This window comes from Panulirus ornatus, chromosome 52, assembly GCF_036320965.1.
Source record: "Panulirus ornatus isolate Po-2019 chromosome 52, ASM3632096v1, whole genome shotgun sequence".
Classification (NCBI taxonomy): Eukaryota; Metazoa; Arthropoda; class Malacostraca; order Decapoda; family Palinuridae; genus Panulirus; species Panulirus ornatus.
In genome coordinates this window covers 14,408,015-14,419,628 of record NC_092275.1, presented here as the reverse complement: position 1 = coordinate 14,419,628, position 11,614 = coordinate 14,408,015, and the positions used below count along the sequence as shown (strand labels likewise).

The following is an 11,614-nucleotide window of genomic DNA, read 5'->3' as shown; positions in this document are numbered from 1 at the left end:
GTGTCGTAGAAGGCGACTAAAAGGGGAGGGAGCGGGGGGGCTGGAAATCCTCCCCTCTCTTTTTTTTTTAATTTTCCAAAAGAAGGAACAGAGAATTGGGCCAGGTGAGGGTATTCCCTCAAAGGCCCAGTCCTCTGTTCTTAACGCTACCTCGCTAATGCGGGAAATGGCGAATAGTTTGAAAGAAAGAAAAGTATGACTTTTGGATGTTAATGTGCTGAGAGGTGCAACTGGAGGGATGTCTGTTCATTATCTTATGGAGGCGAAGGTGAAGATTTGTAGAGGTTTTCAGGAAAAAAGAGAGAATGTTGGGATGAACAGAGTGGCAAGAGTAAGTGAGCTTGGGAAGGAGACTTGTGTGAGGAAGTACCAGGAGAGACTGAGTACAGAAAGGAAAAAGGTGAAAACAAAGGACGTAAGGGGAATGGGGGAGGAATGGGATGTATTTAGGGAAGCAGTGATGGCTTGCGCTAAAGATGCTTGTGGCATGAGAAGTGTGGGAGGTGGGAAGATTAGAAAGGGTAATGAGTGGTGGGGTGAAGAAGTAAGATTATCAGTGAAAGAGAAGATAGAGGCATTTGGACGATGTTTGCAGGGAAATAATGTAAATGACTGGTAGATGTATAAAAGGAAGAGGCAGTAGGTCAAGAGAAGGGTGCAAGAGGTGAAAAAAAAGGCAAATGAGAGTTGGGGTGAGAGAGTATCATTAAATTTTAGGTAGAATAAAAAGATGTTTTGGAAGGAGGTAAATAAAGTGCGTAAGACAAGGGAACAAATGGGAACATCAGTGAAAGGGGCTTATGGGGAGGTGATAACAAGTGGTGGTGATGTGAGAAGGAGATGGAGTAAGTATTTTGAAGGTTTGTTGAATGTGTTTGATGATAGAGTGGCAGATATAGGGTATTTTGGTCGAGGTGGTGTGCAAAGTGAGAGGGTTACGGAGATTGATTTGGTAAACAGAGAAGAGGTACTAAAAGCTTTGCGGAAGATGAAAGCTGGCAAGGCAGCGGGCTTGGATGGTATTGCAGTGGAATTTATTAAAAAAGGGGGATGACTATTGATGACTGGTTGGTAAGGTTATTTTATGTATGTATGACTCATGGTGAGGTGCCTGAGGATTGGCAGAATGCTTGCATAGTGACTTTGTACAAAGGCAAAGGGGATAAAAGTGATTGCTCAAATGACAGGGATAAGTTTGTTGAGTATTCCTAGTAAATTATATGGGAGGGTGTTGATTGAGAGGGTGAAGGCATGTACAGAGCATCAGATTAGGAAGAGCAGTGCAGTTTCAGAAGTGGTGGGGGATGTGTGGATCAGGTGTTTGCATTGAAGAATGTATGTGAGAAATACTTAGAAAAGCAAATGGATTTGTATGTAGCATTTATGGATCTGGAGAAGGCATATGACAGAGTTGGTAGAGATGCTCTATGGAAGGTATTAAGAATATATGGTGTGGGAGGCAAGTTGTTAGAAGCAGTGAAAAGTTTTTATCGAGGATGTAAGGCATGTGTACAAGTAGGGCACCAGGGCATGTGAAGCGTCTGGGGTAAACCATGGAAAGTTCTGTGGGGCCTGGATGTGGAAAGGGAGCTGTGGTTTCAGTGCATTATTACATGACAGCTAGAGACTGAGTGTGAACAAATGAGGCCTTTATTGTCTTTTCCTAGCGCTACCTCGCACACATGAAGGGGGAGGGGGTTGTTATTTCATGTGTAGCGAGGTGGCGATGGGAATGAATAAAGGCAGACAGTATGAATTATGTACATGTGTATATATGTATATGTCTGTGTGTGTGTATATATATATATATATATATATATATATATATATATATATATATATATATATATATATATATATATATATATGTATACGTTGAGATGTATAGGTATTTATATTTGCGTATGTGGACGTATGTATATACATGTGTATGTGGGTGGGTTGGGCCATTCTTTCGTCTGTTTCCTTGCGCTACCTCGCTAATGCAGGAGACAGCGACAAAGCAAAATAGATAAATAAATATTATTTTTTTTATTATTTTGCTTTGTCGCTGTCTCCTGCGTTTGTGAGGTAGCGCAAGGAAACAGATGAAAGATATGGCCCAACCCACCCCCATACACATGTATATACATACGTCCACACACGCAAATATACATACCTATACATCTCAATGTACACATATATATACACACACAGACATATACATATATACACATGTACATAATTCATACTGTCTGCCTTTATTTATTCCCATCGCCACCTCGCCACACATGGAATAACATCCCTCTCCCCCTCATGTGTGCGAGGTAGCGCTAGGAAAAGACAACAAAGGCCCCATTCGTTCACACTTAGTCTCTAGCTGTCATGTAATAATGCCCGAAACCACAGCTCCCTTTCCACATCCAGGCCCCACAGAACTTTCCATGGTTTACCCCAGATGCTTCACATGCCCTGATTCAATCCATTGACAGCACGTCGACCCCGGTATACCATATCGATCCAATTCACTCTATTCCTTGCCCACCTTTCACTCTCCTGCATCTTCAGGCCCCGATCACTCAAAATCTTTTTCACTCCATCTTTCCACCTCCAATTTGGTCTCCCACTTCTCGTTCCCTCCACCTCTGACACATATATCCTCTTGGTCAATCTTTCCTCATTCATTCTCTCCATGTGCCCAAACCATTTCAAAACACCCCCATGTGCTCTCTCAACCATGCTCTTTTTACTTCCACACATCTCTCTTACCCTTACATGACTTACTCGATGAAACCACCTCACACCACATATTGTCCTGAAACATATCATTTCCAGCACATCCATCCTCCTGCGCACAACTCTATCCATAGCCCATGCCTCGCGACCATACAACATTATTGGAACCACTATTCCTTCAAACATACCCATTTTTGCTTTCCGAGATAATGTTCTCGACTTCCACACATTCTTCAAGGCTCCCAGGATTTTCGCCCCCTCCCCCACCCTATGATTCACTTTCGCTTCCATGGTTCCATCCGCTGCCAGATCCACTCCCAGATATCTAAAACACTTTACTTCCTTCAGTTTTTCTCCATTTAAACTTCCCTCCCAATTGACTTGACCCTCAACCCTACTGTACCTAATAACCTTGCTCTTATTCACATTTACTCTTAACTTTCTTCTTTCACACACTTTACCAAATAAATAAATAAATATATTCTTCAAAGCAAACATCTGATCCACACATCCTCTACCACTTCTGGAATCACATTCCTCTTCCCCAATCTGATGCTCTGTACATCCCTTCACCCTTTCTATCAATACCCTCCCATATAACTTCCCATGAATACTCAACAACTTATACCTCTGTAATTTGAGCACTCATCTTTATCCCCTTTGCCTTTGTACAATGGCACAATGATACATTCCGCCAATCCTCAGGCACCTCACCATGAGTTATACATACATTAAGTATCCTTACCAACCAGTCAACAAAGCGGACCCTCTTTTTTAATAAATTCCACTGCAATACCATCCAAACCGACTGCCTTGCCAGCTTTCATCTTCTGCAAAGCTTTTACTACCTCTTCTCTGTTTACCAAATCATTCTCTCTAACCTTCTCACTTTGCACACCACCTCGACCAAAACACCCTATATCTGCCACTCTTATCATCTAACACGTTCAAGAAACCTTCAAAATACTCACTCCATCTCCTTCTAACATCACCACTACTTGTTATCACTTCCCCATTTGCCCCCTTCACCGATGTTCCCATTTGTTCTCTTGTCTTATACACTTTATTAACCCCCTTCCAAAACATCTTTTTATTCTACCTAAAATTTAATGATACTCTCAACCCAACTCTCATTTGCCCTCTTTTTCACCTCTTGCACCTTTCTCTTGACCTCCTGCCTCTTTCTTTTATACATCTCCCAGTTATTTGCACTATTTCCCTCAAAACTCATCCAAATGCCTCTCTCTTCTCTTTCATTGATAATCTTACTTCTTCATCCCACCACTCACTACCCTTTCTAATCTGCCCACCTCCCACATTTCTCATGCACAAGCATCTTTTGTGCAAGCCATCACTGCTTCCCTAAATACATCCCATTCCTCCCCCACTCCCCTTACGTCCTTTGCTCTCACCTTTTTCTATTCTGCACTCAGTCTCTCCTGGTACTTCCTCACACAAATCTCCTTCCCAAGCTCACTTACCCTTACCACTCTCTTCACCCCAACATTCTCTTTTTTTTCTGAAAACCTCTACAAATCTTCGCATTTGCCTCCACAAGATAATGATCAGACATCCCTCTAGTTGCACCTCTTGGCACATTAACATCCAAAAGTCTCTCTTTCGAATGGCTATCAATTAACACGTAATCCAATAACGCTCTCTGGCCTTCTCTCCTACTTACGTGTATATACTTATGCATAACTCTTTTGAAACCAGATATTCCTAATCACCAGTCTTTTTTCAGTACACAAATCTACAAGCTCTTCACCATTTCCATTCACAACACTGAACACCCCATGTACACCAATTATTCCGTCAACTGCCACATTACTCACCATTGCATTCAAATCACCCTTCACTATAACCTGGTCTCGTGCATCAAAACTACTAACACACTCACTCAGCTGCTCACAGAACACTTGCCTCTCATGATCTTTCTTCTCATGCCCAGGTGCATATGCACCAATAATCACTCATCTCTCTCCATCCACTTTCAGTTTTACCCATATCAATCTAGAGTTTACTTTCTAAGACTCTATCACACTCCCACCACTCCTGTTTCAGTAGTGCTACTCCTTCCCTTGCTCTTGTCCTCTCACCAACCCCTGACTTTACTCCCAAAACATTCCCAAACACACTTCCCCTTTACCCTTGAGCTTCGTTTCACTCAGAACCAAAACATTCAGGTTCCTTTCCTCAAACATACTACCTATTTCTCCTTTTTACTGATCTTGGTTGCATCAACCCTCATTTAGACACCCCAATCTGAGCCTTCGAGGAGGATGAGCACTCCCCGCGTGACTCCTTCTTCTGTTTCACCTTTCAGAAAATTAGAATACAAGGAGGGGAGGGTTTCTAGCCCCCTGCACCCATCCCCTTTAGTCGCCTTCTACGACATATGAGGACTGCGTGGAAGTATTCTTTCTCCCCAATCCCCAGGGATAAAGAATATGTGGAGAGAATTTTATCTCGGAGAGCAAAAATGGGAATGTTTGAACGAATAGTAGGTCTAACAATATTAAACAACCATGGGTACATCACACTCCCCTGCCACAGACCGACCTTCACTAGGAACCAATTACTCCTATCTTCCTATTTGTACACATGCCTTACACATGATAAAACTTCTCTGCTTCTAGCAGCTTACCTCCCACACCATATACTTTTAAAACCTTCCATAAAGCATCTCTATCAACCCTCTCATATGCCTTCTCCAGATCCATAAATGCAATATACAAATACATCTCTTTTCTAAGTATTTCTAACGCATTCTTGAAAGCAAACACCTGATCCACACATCCTCTACCACTTTTGAATCCACATTGCTCTTCCTCAATCTGATGCTCTGTAGAGGCCTTCACCCTCTCAGTCAATACTTTCCAATGCAATTTTTCAGGAATACTCGACAAACTTATGCCTCTGTAATTTGAACACTCACTTTTATCTCCTTTTCCTTTGTACAATGGCACCATACATGCATTCTGCCAATTGTCAGGCACTTATCTATGATCCATACATATACTGAATATTCTTACCAACCAATGAAAAACAGTCACCCCCTTTCTTAACAAATTCCACTGCAATACTACCCAAACCTACTGCCTTGCTGGATTTTATCATCTGCAAGGCTTTCACCTCTACATATATATATATATATTCTATTTATTTGTGTCAGCAAGATAGTGCCAGGAAACAGACGATAAGAATGGCTCATCCACCCCTATGCATGTATATGTACATAAACACCCATACACACATATACATATCAACATATATACATACACAGACATTCATATATACACATGTACATATGCTTGCCTTCATTCATTCATGGTGCTATCTTGCCCCACAGGAAACAGCATTGCGTTAGCGAGGTAGCATCAATAACAGAGGACTGAGCCTTATATGTGTGTTTATATGTACCTTTACATGTATTTATATATGTATTTAACTTGAGAATTCCTTCCAGAGAGAACAAGTCTCAGGGGAAAACACTTATAGTCACTGACAGAATATTTAGCATAATTTTGTAAAACAGCATGTGAAACTTCACTCTCATATGAAGACTCCAGGCACTGGCCAAGGAATTTTTCATGTGAAACTCCTGTTCAAGGGTTAACAAAGTTCCCTTTTCACACCGGAATGCACCCAGGACTTTAACTCCCTCTTCTATCATATGACTCACTTCAGCGCTCATGGTTCTGTCCACTGTCATTCGCTCTCAGTTACCTAGAGCATTCCACATTCTCCATGTCTTCCCAACTGAAATTTGCACTTGTACCATCCCGTCTCACTCCTCCCCTCCCTTTATAACTCACTACCTTATGTTCATGTATGATCTCAGATTTCTCCTTTCATATGCTGTCTCAAACTCGTCACCGGCTTCTGGGGTTTCTTCAGTCTCTTACTAGAATCATGTCATCCTCAAATGATAATTGATTTACTTACCATATATTCCCAACCCCAACACACTGTAGATCTACCCTTCACTCCCAAAATCCTCACATTTACCTCTTCCACTACCCTGTCCATGAACATCCATATATGATACAGACTTTACTGCGAATGACTTTTCATACCTTCCTGCTCATATATATGCCTTATTCTCTTGGTAAAAGCAACTTGCTGGATTTAGTAACTGTGCTTTTTTGCTTCATGTATCTGTAGCACCTTCCATATTGCATCTCTGTCAACACATGTTTTCTCCATATCCATAAATATCACAAACCACTCTCTCCAAGGATATCATAAGTTCTAGGCAAACACCTGGTTCACACATCCTGTAACTTTTCTAAAACACATTGCTACTTCACGTAAACTGCTCTGGGCATGACACCATCCCTTTTTAACCCTAAAACAATTTGAATTGGGTATGCCTTGCAGGATACGCCACTCCCATACTCCTTACAAAATATATTTAACAGGCTTATACCTCGGTAATTTTAATTTATTTGTACCTTTATTTTATGCAAGGGCAGTATATATGCACCTTGCCTGTCCTTGCGCACCTCATAATGGTTGGTCCTTGTGTGGCCAACTTCCAAACAAACTTGGGAAGGTCCGGTGTGTGCCATGGGTCCAATCTGTGGTGGTAGGAAGACAAGCAAGCATCTCATGAGAACAGCAGTTGAAATAATACCTGCAAAATATGGAGATTGCATAATGTTGTGCCAGACAGAGGGATGGATGGAGAAGGATAATGCAAGGAGGATGAATGAGATTGAAGTTGTCTGTGCTCCACCGGCTACTAGAGAGATCGAGAAAACCACTCCAGATATACATGCATTACTTCATACTGGAACACAAAACTAGTGGATACGAGATAGCTGCTCACAAAAGTAATTATGTCTTGTCTAACACCCTTAGGATTTAGGAAGATTTTGTGATGATTGGGCAAGAGAGGATGTAGGTATTCCCAATGTGTGTATGTCATTGCAGGGATGAGTTATGGTGTTTTGAGTTAAGGTCCAAAATTAAGAGATGGTATATTCTCGGTGTAAGAAAGAATAGACACACTTTGAGGAGAGAAGGGAAAGTAAGATTAAGAATGTGGAGTGGAAGCACTTGCATAAGAGTGAGTAGGGTTAGAAGTTGCGAGATCATTTATGGAGAGAAGAGTCAATAAGACAGAACTCGGAGGGACACCATTGTAGGTAGGATAAGTGGGGGAAGATGGACCATTGCAATGGAATGACTTGATAGGAACCTGTATATTAAAGCAAGAGAACCAAAGGAAGAAAATTTATAAAGCAGACATTCCACACTGAAGTGCTATGATGTTAGGACTACTTCAAAAGATTCATCTACATCCTTGATAGAGGAGGACCATATCCGAGTTCCAAGGAAGAGATCACCAGGGGAGAGGAGAAGGAAGGTTTGGCAGGACTTCATCCCAGCCTCGATAATTGCTATAGGGTTAGCACATCTGGGGTCACCCAGACTAGTCAAGTAGTACCTGTTCTAAGGAAAGTTAGTAAAGGAAACGTGCAAAGATGACCACTAAGCTCTCCCAAAGTGCCGGAGTTGGCACTTTGAGTGGGAGATACAAGGTGGACATGCTCAATCAGGAGTGACAGAGATGAGACTGGTTGGAGGACCCAAAGATGGCTGAAATAGTGAGAAAGTAAATGTCTTGACGTTTGACTTCATGCTGGGTGCTTGATTATTTGCTTCAGATTGTTTAGGAAGGAAAGAGAAAGAGCCTTGAACGTCTTAAGTAAGGCCTTATCAATCCTCGTAGTGTACGCTGAAATCCTCTGTACAGGGAAGAGTGGGAAGCAATGTATGGAGTAGAACATTCAATATGCACAGATGGAGTACATACAATCATAGATGGATGGGGAGGTACATATACCTGAGGATACAGTACACACGATAGGCGGACTTTTGGAAAAAAATACAGTGGAAAAAAAAATATTTTGCTCTGACACTGTATGTAAACAAAGTCAAGTCAATATTTTGTACAGCAGGTTAGGGAATGCACCAGTGGTAGCACGACTGTTCCTTTATGTAAGTGAAATGTGAAGTGTCTGGACAGTAGAGTTATGGGGCATAATCTTTCCCTCGACCATTTCTTTCACTTCTCTTCCATCATTTCACTATATATCCTGTAAATACCTATCCTTTAAATGTTCATATACTTGTTGGCGTAATCCTGTCACACACACACATATATATATATATATATATATATATATATATATATATATATATATATATATATATATATATATATCCTTATTACTCTATCGTTGTTTCCATCGATGACTATCTTTCCTTTCCATGTCATTATTTACACATTTGCCTGTGTGTACCTTTCTAACTCGTCAACGCACACACACACACACACAAGGCAGGTCTTGGTGTACGTGTACAAGTGGAAGGTCTCCTGCTCCAGGTGGTTGTGGAGTGGGTCTTTGTTCTTACTTTTCTGTACCGCTACACACTCGTCTACACCCACTCTCTCAACACACCATCTCGAAAGCTTCAGTATTATGTAGGCGTATATGATCTCTGCAATTAACATCTGTTTTTACTGTTTATATATATAGTTTGTACCATGATACACTAAATCAACAACCATCTTTACATCTCCCTACAACCTTTGTACCCACTATCTTATATAATAATTAACATTTTTGAGATCTTTAATCCACAACCTGCACTCCTCGTTACTACACATGAACTATAACACAGCCACAACCTGGCCACCACTAACACAATGACGACCGTGTACAATTATTGTAAATTTCTCCACATTATCTGCAGGTGCTTAAGTCTGGAATGTAAAGGATCTCATAGCAATTCATTTTGTCTACCATATTTTTTGTAACGTTAAGAGTTTCACAAAGTCTTGTTGACCTTCATTCCCAATGTTCAACTAGAAAGCACAAACACTGCTAAAGCTAAACCTACACATAGTTGACATAAGAGTTCCAACCTCGACCGTATAACACCAAGACTTAGTCGAAAACATCTAAGGCGAAATAAGAAACTATGAACCATAAGCCATATTATTCAAAGGCCACAGGTAACCGTAGGTAAACCATGGTATACTATAAAGGAGGTTTTATACAACGAAAAACATATCAAACCAGAGTGAATGTCTATAATATTTGAAGCAAACGACAAGTCTGTAGAACCAAAATGTTTTAGTCAAGAAAAACGTATAATCAGTCAAAAGTAAAAGACATTATTCTACCAACTGAAGGGTAATCAGAATATGATTTAACGATTTTTTCTTTTTGAGTTTTTTTCGTTAGAGAGGCAAATTCTCTTGATAATAACCTACGATCAAAGACCAGAGTAATATAGAAGACATTAATCATCGCTATTTATGGTCAGACTATATAAGAATCTCACACTCGTGATCAAGTGGCTGCTTTCCGTGTTCACTTTACTAGAAACAAGTTTGAAGTCAACATCTTCCTATTACATAACCCCCTGAACACGACAGTACGACCCTTGAATACGACAGTACGACTGTTCAGTACGACCTTATGAGTACGACGGTAAAACCCTTTAATATGTCAGTGCGACTCTTCAGCAGTACGACCCTTGAGTAGGGCATAACGACGCTTGAATGCAACGGTGGCAACCCTTGAACAAAACGCACAACCCTTGGGTACGACGATTCGAGAACTGTGATCACATCTCCAAGTGTTGAGCATCAGATGTTATGTTGTGAACAGTTTCCTAACAACGTGCGACTCGATGCTTCACTACGATCCTTGTACCCAGCTGAAGCTCGGGCTGTCGGCTTAAGGGTCATACCGTCTTCTTCAAGTGTCGTAAGACTGTGTTAATTAGTCGTGCCGTCATGTTCAAGGGTCGTACACCTTTAGAATACACTGGTCAGTAGAATTCAAGAGTTTTTTTTAAAAAATCCAATTACATTCAAGCATGAACAGTTCGTTATCGTAACCTACTAACATTTTGTATCCGTTCCTTATCAATATGTTCGTTTCTCTTACCCTTTTATCAGTTTCTACGTCGTCTTTGACTATCATCTTATTCCTTTCTCTATCATCCATGGTCATCCTCCCTCCTGCAATATATCATCTTTGTGTGCGAGTCGTTCTTGCTGTTTCCGTGGTAGGTGTCCTCGTGAGGTGGGTATTCCTCAGTAACGCAAGGAGGAGAGCGACAGCCTCTCCAGGGACGTGGGTCCGCATCTCTGGACTCCAACAACTCACTTATCCTCATCTCCAAAAAACTTTTCAGGCCGTCTGAAAAAAAGAACTCAAGTGACACGTACCTGACAATTAATATTAAGAAAAAAGTTATAAACAAGAATGAAAAAGAATGAATTACTCCGCGTCTTTAATATATTCCCGGGGAAATGTCCATCGCCAGGGAGTATTCCCATTAGGCCAATTCATAAGGGTCGGCGGCGAGATTAACATCAATCAAACGGGGGAAAGTCCACTTGAATGCACTTTTCGCTGCAAAAACGGCGTAAGTGAACAGCCATCAAAGCGACCGGCGCTCAATAAGCGTGCAGGAGCTCAGCTCAATGGTTTAAACCAAGTAGATGAGAGGATATAGTTTACTGAAGATCAAACTGCCAATTAATGTCGTCGGGACGTAATGCCGCCAATTACAATCAGGCTTGTATTCAGAGCAGTCCCTGAGTGGCTGCTTTCAGCTGGCGCTGTGGGCGGGGCGGAGCGGCGGGGCGGGCGCGTGGGCCCGGGGAGGTTACTCAGTGAGGCTCCCCGGGGGTAGGAAGGCCCGTCAGGCGCGGCCTTACCATTATTTTTCTACGACAAAATTTAAACATTTTCTGTAGAAAAAAAATATATATAATGAAAACAGAGTCCTCCTCCCCTCCTCCTCCTCCTCCCATCGATGTAGATGATATAAATACGGACGAAAAGCGAGGCTTTACCCTACGATG

The 11,614-nt window shown here is 41.4% G+C and overlaps 1 long non-coding RNA gene across 2 annotated transcripts in view; it reads right to left on the bottom strand.

Moving 5' to 3' along the window:
- Positions 1 to 7,148: 7,148 nt before the first annotated feature.
- Positions 7,149 to 11,614, bottom strand: part of LOC139765103 (uncharacterized) — a 67,751-nt gene continuing 63,285 nt past the window's right edge. The window contains exons 4-5 of one of the 2 annotated variants that reach the window (XR_011716571.1): positions 10,689 to 10,943; positions 7,149 to 7,298 (exon numbers count right to left, since the gene is read on the bottom strand). This is a non-coding gene — a long non-coding RNA (uncharacterized lncRNA). The remainder of the gene's footprint in view (positions 7,299 to 10,688; positions 10,944 to 11,614) is intronic. The other variant, XR_011716572.1, reaches the window with a different exon arrangement.